This window comes from Gadus macrocephalus, chromosome 23 (genome assembly GCF_031168955.1).
Source record: "Gadus macrocephalus chromosome 23, ASM3116895v1".
In the NCBI taxonomy this organism is placed as follows: Eukaryota; Metazoa; Chordata; class Actinopteri; order Gadiformes; family Gadidae; genus Gadus; species Gadus macrocephalus.
In genome coordinates, this window is record NC_082404.1 from 14,935,842 (window position 1) to 14,944,407 (window position 8,566).

At 43.1% G+C, this 8,566-nt stretch overlaps 1 protein-coding gene and 2 long non-coding RNA genes across 3 annotated transcripts in view; all 3 read left to right on the forward strand.

Annotated features, from left to right (window-relative positions):
* Positions 1 to 8,566, forward strand: part of LOC132452804 (carcinoembryonic antigen-related cell adhesion molecule 5-like) — a 73,166-nt gene that overhangs the window by 57,206 nt on the left and 7,394 nt on the right. The window lies entirely within an intron of this gene.
* LOC132452808 (uncharacterized) lies at positions 494 to 2,019 on the forward strand. Its single transcript, XR_009524515.1, has 3 exons — positions 494 to 818; positions 1,046 to 1,115; positions 1,952 to 2,019. It is a non-coding gene; the product is annotated as an uncharacterized LOC132452808 (long non-coding RNA).
* On the forward strand, positions 3,878 to 5,429 carry LOC132452809 (uncharacterized). Its single transcript, XR_009524516.1, has 2 exons — positions 3,878 to 4,014; positions 4,295 to 5,429. It is a non-coding gene; the product is annotated as an uncharacterized LOC132452809 (long non-coding RNA).

Here is an 8,566-nt window from a genome sequence, read left to right on the forward strand (position 1 = left end):
TCTCTCTCTCTCTCTCTCTCTCTCTCTCTCTCTCTCTCTCTCTCTCTCTCTCTCTCTCTCTCTCTCTCTCTCTCTCTCTCTCTCTCTCTCTCTCCCTTCCCCCCCCCCCCGACGGCAGTGTTTGACTAACTTTTAGAATTTAAAAAACGATGGTTCTGGTTTTGTTTGTCGCATCTCAGTAAGAACTAAGAATAAGTTATGATCAATTTATTTGTTTGACAGAGTAGGCTTTCTATACTCATTTTTTGGTGAAAGCTTTTTCCAACTTCTTCTCTGTCCATACAGAGAGTCACTATGCATACTAAATACAACACATGCCTTCTCATCTTTGTGAATTTATCAATTTTAAAACATTTACAATTGTACTGTGAATACACATTCATTTGGTGACTACATTTTCTTTCTTTTTATATTTGCAGTCACAGGACTCCAACCACACAATTGCTCAATATGTGGTAGAGAGGAGGAAGTACCACAATGCTATAAATATAATTTCCTGCTTTCCACAAGCCATGTTTTCTTGATATTTTCAGTTCAAGTGACGGGCAGTATTAGGTCGGATCAAAGTTACTCTTTAGTTAGTGCAGTCTAGTCTCCTCACTCAAGGAGAATATTAAACACAATTGCTAATAACTGACATCCAGGTTGATTAACCGTGCGTGGATCATAAAAAGAGTGGTCACATAGGGACAATCGCTAAAGGTGGAAGTATCCTAACTTTGGTATTCAAGTATACCTACCTCTAACAACGCATTAGTGCAACACTGTTGTTCTTTTACAACAAACTGCCAAAGAACAAAAAGCACCTACTGCTCGCGGTAAGGAATCAAAACATGATGTATATACATAATTTTTTACAGGCCTAGAATAAACTGATTAATGCATTTTCTTGTAACTTTTTTTGTTCCATGTAGCCTGTTTTTCCATATTCCTTATTGGTTGTATTTGTAACAAGGAAGATGTACTACAGTAGGTACCTTAACCCAGGCAACATCAAAAACTAAAATGACGATACCTTCACTCCTTCTTTGAATTCATGATGCAGGAGATGAGGTTCACAAGATGCATCACGATGATACAGTTTGAAATGCTACTGAACGTCATCTTTGTTGCAGGTCAGTGGTTTTCATTTGTTATATTGTGAATATTTAGTTCCAATTGAATATGTTTAGGTGTTGGCACGCCAACAGACCCGTCAGGGGTTGTTCGGAATTTTGGACATTGGACCTCATTTCCAAGTGAGCCAGTGTGTTATCTATCATTGGAGACCGTTTAACAGGTTTCATTCAGTCCTTCTAGTTGTAGAGATCGCTGGTGCTAGGTTAGCGCAGGTCTACGGTTTCTGCTAGCCTGCCAATAAAAACAGTTTTTCCCACTGCACAGTACACCCGAGGCAAATCAATTATAACGGCAGACTAAAGATGTTAATGTCTGTGTTGATAGAATACTGTTAGAAATAAAACTATTGTTGCATCGCAATTAACGCATAACATTTTGAGGGACTACTTTCTCAGCAGTGGCGGAATTTTACTTTGCTCCGGTGTAGCAACCAATTCAATACAGCAGAACATTAACAGAGAAGCGCACTCCAGTCAGGGACACCTAATAGTAGGTGCCTATGTAATATCAGTCCGCCGCTGCCGTAGCATGCTTCCAACTACAGGGAAGTATAAACTAAATGCAATGCGACACTGGCCCACTTGGAAATGAGGTCAGATGTCCAAAACTCCGAACAACCCCTTCAATGGACCCAGAATGAGTCATTAGTTTTACCATTAATGGACTAAATGCTAATCTGCATGTAATCGATCTCTGAAATGAAGGCGGTATCCATGTTCAGGATGTGATGCCGGTCTAGTAGAGGTGTGGCCAGGCTGTTAGAGGAGGATGTGGTGGGACAGGAAGGATGCATGTCATGGGCCATTTTGTGTAAAAAATGCTTGTGTTGCAGGTGGTGAGGAATCCTGTGCTGCAGCCCTTAATGCATCTATGCCAAACAAGATGGAGGCATTGAGCGACACTTGTTTGCAAATTCCATGTTCATTTCATTTAGAACAATCAAATCCACTTGATAAACACAAAACCTTTATTGGTTTATGGCTAAAATCGACTCACCATTTTGGGCCTCATCCAGAAAGTGTGGTTTTTAACGGCAGCAAAACCAATAATAAATATCCAATTAGTATCATTGGGAATATGACAGAATTCAACTGCACAACCGTTTTTACAAACATGAACTCAAGTTATGCTGACACATATTACTTCAGAGTTGAAAGAAATTTCAGGGCAACTGACACCTGCAATTCTCTTACGATCACAGTTAAAGGTAGGAGAGCCCTTTTGGTTTAGGGGTTCGTTTTTTGATTACTGTCATTATTATAGTTGTTTGTATTCCTATTTTAATGTTATTACAGGGTTCCTGCACATTTTCCATTTCAAAATTCCATACTTTTCCAGACTCATATTTCCAGACTTCTCTGAGGATTTTCAGTCAATATTAAACATCCTAATACCAATTGTTAGATGCTCTTATGTAAAAAAAAAAACGTTGAGCGGCTACCGCTAGATGCTGTGAAGACACGACAGCTCTTTTGCGCCTGCATATGGCTTAAATTTGCCGCCTCCCCCATGTTGGAGATGTCGAAAAATTTCAAGCATAGTTTGCATCTAGCTTTATCTTCCCACTTGGTATCCTTCATCAAGTCGCACAGTCGTGTGGCGAAAGTTAACCATGGTAACCAGATACCGTTCTCAAGACAGCTTGAGTAGTTTCATATCATCGACAGGTAGGCTATGTTGCGTTAGTAAGCTTGTTTTGATTTGTATGCATTAATATATTTTATTTTAGATAATGAGATAATAGTCTGGAAACAACACAAACATTTTTCACTACTCTTTTCTCATATCTATACTTATCCAGACCTGGAAATTACTCAAATCAAATTCCATACTGCGTAGGAACCCTGTTATTATGATCATTCATCATTTTTCGGCTACTTCCTGAATAGGTAGACATACTTGTTCTCCTCGTCTAGAATTTAAGTATCGTTACCACGTAATTGTAGTTTCCCTTTAATGAATGTTTTAACAATTTTTCATGGTAGTGTCATATTGTAATAATACGTATTAAGGACTTTGGGTTGTGGCACAATTCGTTTCCCTCCCCATGATTATTCTTCCCTATGGAATACACTGGTCAACACTGAAGATGCTGCATTCATTCATGTGGATATTGAAGCTACATTTCAGCCTAATGCAAATGTTTCTTGAAAACAACCACGTAGATTCAGCCCCAGAACCCTCCATACAGACCCTCCAGGAGGGACCACTAACGGAGGGGAGCAGGGTAACGTTCACCTGCAGGGCCATCGCACCCTGTCCCACCCAGCCGCCTCACCTGAGCTGGAACCAGTCAGGAGGCCCTGAGGGCCGGCCGGAACCTTACGGAGACCAAGAGCCTAACGTCAGGACCCGGGGGCTGAATATCACTCTGTCGGACCGACATGACGGGGTCCCCCTCACCTGTCTGGCAAAGTATCCCGTGAACAACTCGGCAGACGGGCCCAGCAACAGAACAGCAGAGAGCTTTATGATGCTCAACGTTTACTGTGAGTGACCAGCAGACGGTCCAATCAGTGAGCCGGGGCGGCTGAGAAGCAGAAAGAGTTTACATACTGCATTCAAATCCGTCAACAGCGGAACCATAGCTTGAAATTGAAGACTTATCTTGTGTTCCTTTAGATTCCCCGAAGGATACCCAGGCCTCCGTCAGCCCCCCCACGGTGTCGCTGGGCAGTGTGGTCAACCTGACGTGCACCAGCAGAGCCAATCCCCCCGTTCTCCGGTTCACCTGGTTCAGGAGCAGTGCGGAGGGACCCCTGAACGTGTCAGATGGATCTTTGTACAGCTTCAATGTGTCCAGCTACAGAGGAATCTACTACTGCGTGGCCACGAATCCCTTGGGAAACCAAACATCAGAAGAGATTAAGCTAACTTTCAGCGGTGAAAGCGTTGGTAAATCAACTTCTACACATATCCCTAGAAGTTAAATGGATCCCCAATCTCTAAATGGATATGACTATGTGATCTACCATGATTTGTCCCCTACAGGATTAAATGTCCCTCTGATAGTGAGATTCTTAATCGGTATTGTCATCTTTACTGGTCTGATCATCTCTGTCCTGTAAGTAAAACACACACACACAATTTAGCATGAACAATGATGAGTCAAGATTAACCTTACCATGCTGGGTCCGTCTCCGTTCTAACCCGTGATCCCACCTCATGTTTATAGGTGGTTCCTGAAGAAACCTTCAACACAGCAACCGGTATAGGAAGCAGGCACTGCGTTAGGGGTGGCCCTGACGGACCTAGGACCACCCACTGTTCAACAGGCCCACCCAAAACCTTTCTTGAAAAAAAAGAAATTCTTCTGAAATGCTTTATTTTTTAAATTTATATTGATGCTTGATCCGATTTGCGTTAAAAGCGGTAGGCTATTGTTTTAGTTATTATAGCCTAGGCTACAATTGAATGCATCTTCTTTGTATTAAAAGCCAAGCTCAGTCTGTTGCTAATGATATCGAAATATTGTTGAAAACTTAAAATCAATTAAACAGAATTCTAAAATAGTCTGCCTCATATTATACAAGCATAACTAAACTATATCATATAGTTTAGTTATACGGGAGCGAAAAATTACTCTTGTGCCCGGCGCATATCTAAAAAGGGTTGTTCTGAAGTAGCCTAATTACCCGTAGGTGTGGTTTGGGCGTGAAGTGCAGTAAACCAATGAGAGTGCCAGCTCCCATCCCCTTTAAGAGCCATGAGCGCATTTGAATCTGACGAGTTGATATTTTGACAGCGCGTCTGCAGTCTCAGATGAGACGGATGCACATGAATTTCAAACTTCAAATGGCTCAGTTGTTAATGGCCAAATAATATGGCCTAATTCATACATGGAATAAGGTTTTCTTCCACAACTTCAGTCCTCAAATAAATTTCGGCAAAGAAAACTTAGGATGATATGACATATGATATGCGGTAACTGTGGTTCTATTTAATGATATACGCAATACATTATAAACATTGTTTCTTATCAGTATTGTATGCATTACCGTTATCGACTTGTGTTCCTAATATGCATGTGTCCCCCCGTTAATATACATTGCCATGGACTGTATTATGTGTTACGTGTTTAGTTTCCGTGTGTTTAAACAGATGGACGCGCCCGCGCGTGTGTTATAGATACACACACACGCGCCCGCATTCATTCATTCTTTTTAACACTCACTCGCGGTAAAACAATGTTTTCTCACGATCAAATACATCAATCCTAACAGTTATGGGCATGTACACGATGTCTGTGTCAAGAAAATGTGTTTGATGTACGGTGTTTGCAGATGCATTGATTTAAAAGTACAACTTATTACCGCTGTATCAGCTGTTCTTTCCCAAAAAAGATGAACAAAAAAGGTGCACAAGCATGCATGCGCCCTTAAAATAGCATCTGAACAACGCGCCAATGACTTTAAAACAGGTGTTTCCTGGTTTGTGGCGCAAGTGGTTTCTGAAACTTGAAAATAGCACCAGGGACCATTTGGGCCAGAACACGCCTCCTCCTTTCGCCGAGCTGCCCCTTGGGTCACAAGATCATTCCCTAATTTACCGACACGTGGCGCAGGAGGGAAAAGAACACTCTGCGCCAGTTGCAAACTAGCAACGACACATGCGCCAGTGAGAAAGTCAATTGCACCGGATGCAAGATAGGGCCATTGTGTGAATCAATGTCTTTCTGAGCAGTTGGGTTAAGGATTATTTTATGTAACTGACGATGTTACTTAAAAGGAATGGACGACATTTACTCTTCTTTGGGACGGATTAGGAAAGAAAAACATTGTAAAAGGCTACAAAGCGTATAACCATGGGTTTCATAGACATACAGTAAGTGAGGCGAACACAACATTCATGGGGTACAGATGACGCGAGAATAATATGAATCAGGGCATTTACGTTTACGAAAAGTAGGAGATAATGTAGTGTACCATAAATATAGCCCTACAGAAAGTAATGTAATGAGGTGGCCTGGGTTCTCTTCAATATGAAAGAGGGCATATGGGGGATGCATTAAATTTCCCAAAAAATCATGAAAATTCACCATTGAAACATTTTGGAAATAAAAGACATTGCAATGAATTCATGCAGTTATTGGAAAGAGATTGGAACCGGGCGATCAGACCAGGGGGTGCCCTGGGATCACTGTGAAAATGTGATGTCTCTGCAAAAAAAACATTATGATTGTAATCTTAAATTATGGTTCATTAACTGTCATTTAACAAATAATTTTCCAAATGGTAATGCATGCATGTACGTATCTTTAAATCCATGAGCATTTTATTGTTTACGGAAAAAAGGGAAAAATTTGTTCAAAACATTTCTTCTTCTTATTATTATTTTCTGTGTAGTTTTCCCCTAGGAACTGACCTCGGAGTACGTGGAGATAACTGCTCCACGGGCTAATAACCCACCGATCAGGGCTGAACTGGAGAAACATGAATCTAATATTTTGGACAGATGGATTTTGTATCAACACATGTCAGCAAAATAATACTCTGTTTAAGCATCTATGACTCACTAGAGCCAACCAGTAGCAGGACTAAGTACAGCAGGACTCACTACAGCAGGACTAAGTACAGCAGGACTCAGTACAGCAGGACTTACCACAGGACTCATTACAGCAGGACTCAGTACAGGACTCATGACAGCAGCACTCACTACAGGACTCACTACAGCATGACTTACTACAGCAGGACTCAGTACAGCAGGACTCAATACGGCAGGACTCAATACGGCAGGACTCAATACGGCAGGACTCAATACGGCAGGACTCTCTACACCAGGACTAACTACAGCAGGACTCACTAGACCAGGACTCACTACACCAGGACTCACTACGGCAGGACTCTCTACACCAGGACTCAATACGGCAGGACTCTCTACACCAGGACTAACTACAGCAGGACTCACTAGACCAGGACTCACTACACCAGGACTCACTACAGCAGGACTCACTACACCAGGACTCACTACACCAGGACTCACTACAGCAGGACTCACTACACCAGGACTCACTACGGCAGGACTCACTACACCAGGACTCACTACACCAGGACTCACTACAGCAGGACTCGACACAGCAGGACTCGACACAGCAGGACTCTCTACACCAGGACTCACTACACCAGGACTCACTACAGCAGGACTCGACACAGCAGGACTCACTACAGCAGGACTCACTACAGCAGGACTCGACACAGCAGGACTCGACACAGCAGGACTCGACACAGCAGGACTCGACACAGCAGGACTCACTACAGCAGGACTCGACACAGCAGGACTCACTACACCAGGACTCACTACAGCAGGACTCTCTACACCAGGACTAACTACAGCAGGACTCACTACACCAGGACTCACTACAGCAGGACTCTCTACACCAGGACTCAATACGGCAGGACTCTCTACACCAGGACTAACTACAGCAGGACTCACTAGACCAGGACTCACTACACCAGGACTCACTACAGCAGGACTCACTACACCAGGACTCACTACGGCAGGACTCACTACAGCAGGACTCACTACAGCAGGACTCACTACAGCAGGACTCACTACAGCAGGACTCACTACACCAGGACTCACTACACCAGGACTCACTACACCAGGACTCACTACAGCAGGACTCGACACAGCAGGACTCACTACAGCAGGACTCGACACAGCAGGACACACTACAGCAGGACTCACTACAGCAGGACTCACTACAGCAGGACTCGACACAGCAGGACTCGACACAGCAGGACTCGACACAGCAGGACTCGACACAGCAGGACTCGACACAGCAGGACTCGACACAGCAGGACTCACTACAGCAGGACTCGACACAGCAGGACTCACTACACCAGGACTCACTACAGCAGGACTCACTACAGCAGGACTCACTACAGCACGACTCACTACAGCAGGACTCACTACAGCACGACTCACTACAGCACGACTCACTACAGCACGACTCACTACAGCACGACTCACTACAGCACGACTCACTACAGCACGACTCACAAGCCGACCAGCAACGGTGCTTGAAAAGCTTCACCAAAGAATTGTACTGGCTTTCAGAATGAAACCAAACTATGGTTCTGTTTTTGTTCGTCGCATGTCAATTAGTAAGAACTAAGAATAAGTTATAATCAATGTAATTGTTTTACATAGCAGACGTTCTATACTCATTTTAAATCGCAAGACACCCTTTGGTGAAATCTTTTTCCAGCTTTTCTCTCCCTTCAGACAGTATATGCTCACTAAATACAACACAGGCCTTTTCATCTCTGTGAATTTATCGATTTTAACTCATCTCAGATCGTACTGTGAATACAAATTTATCTGGGGACTAAATATTCTTTATTATTAAATCAGCATTCATAGGAATGCAACCACACATTTGCCAAATATGTGGTTGAGAAGAGGAAGTACCACGATGCTGTAAGTCAAATTTCCTGCTTTCCAC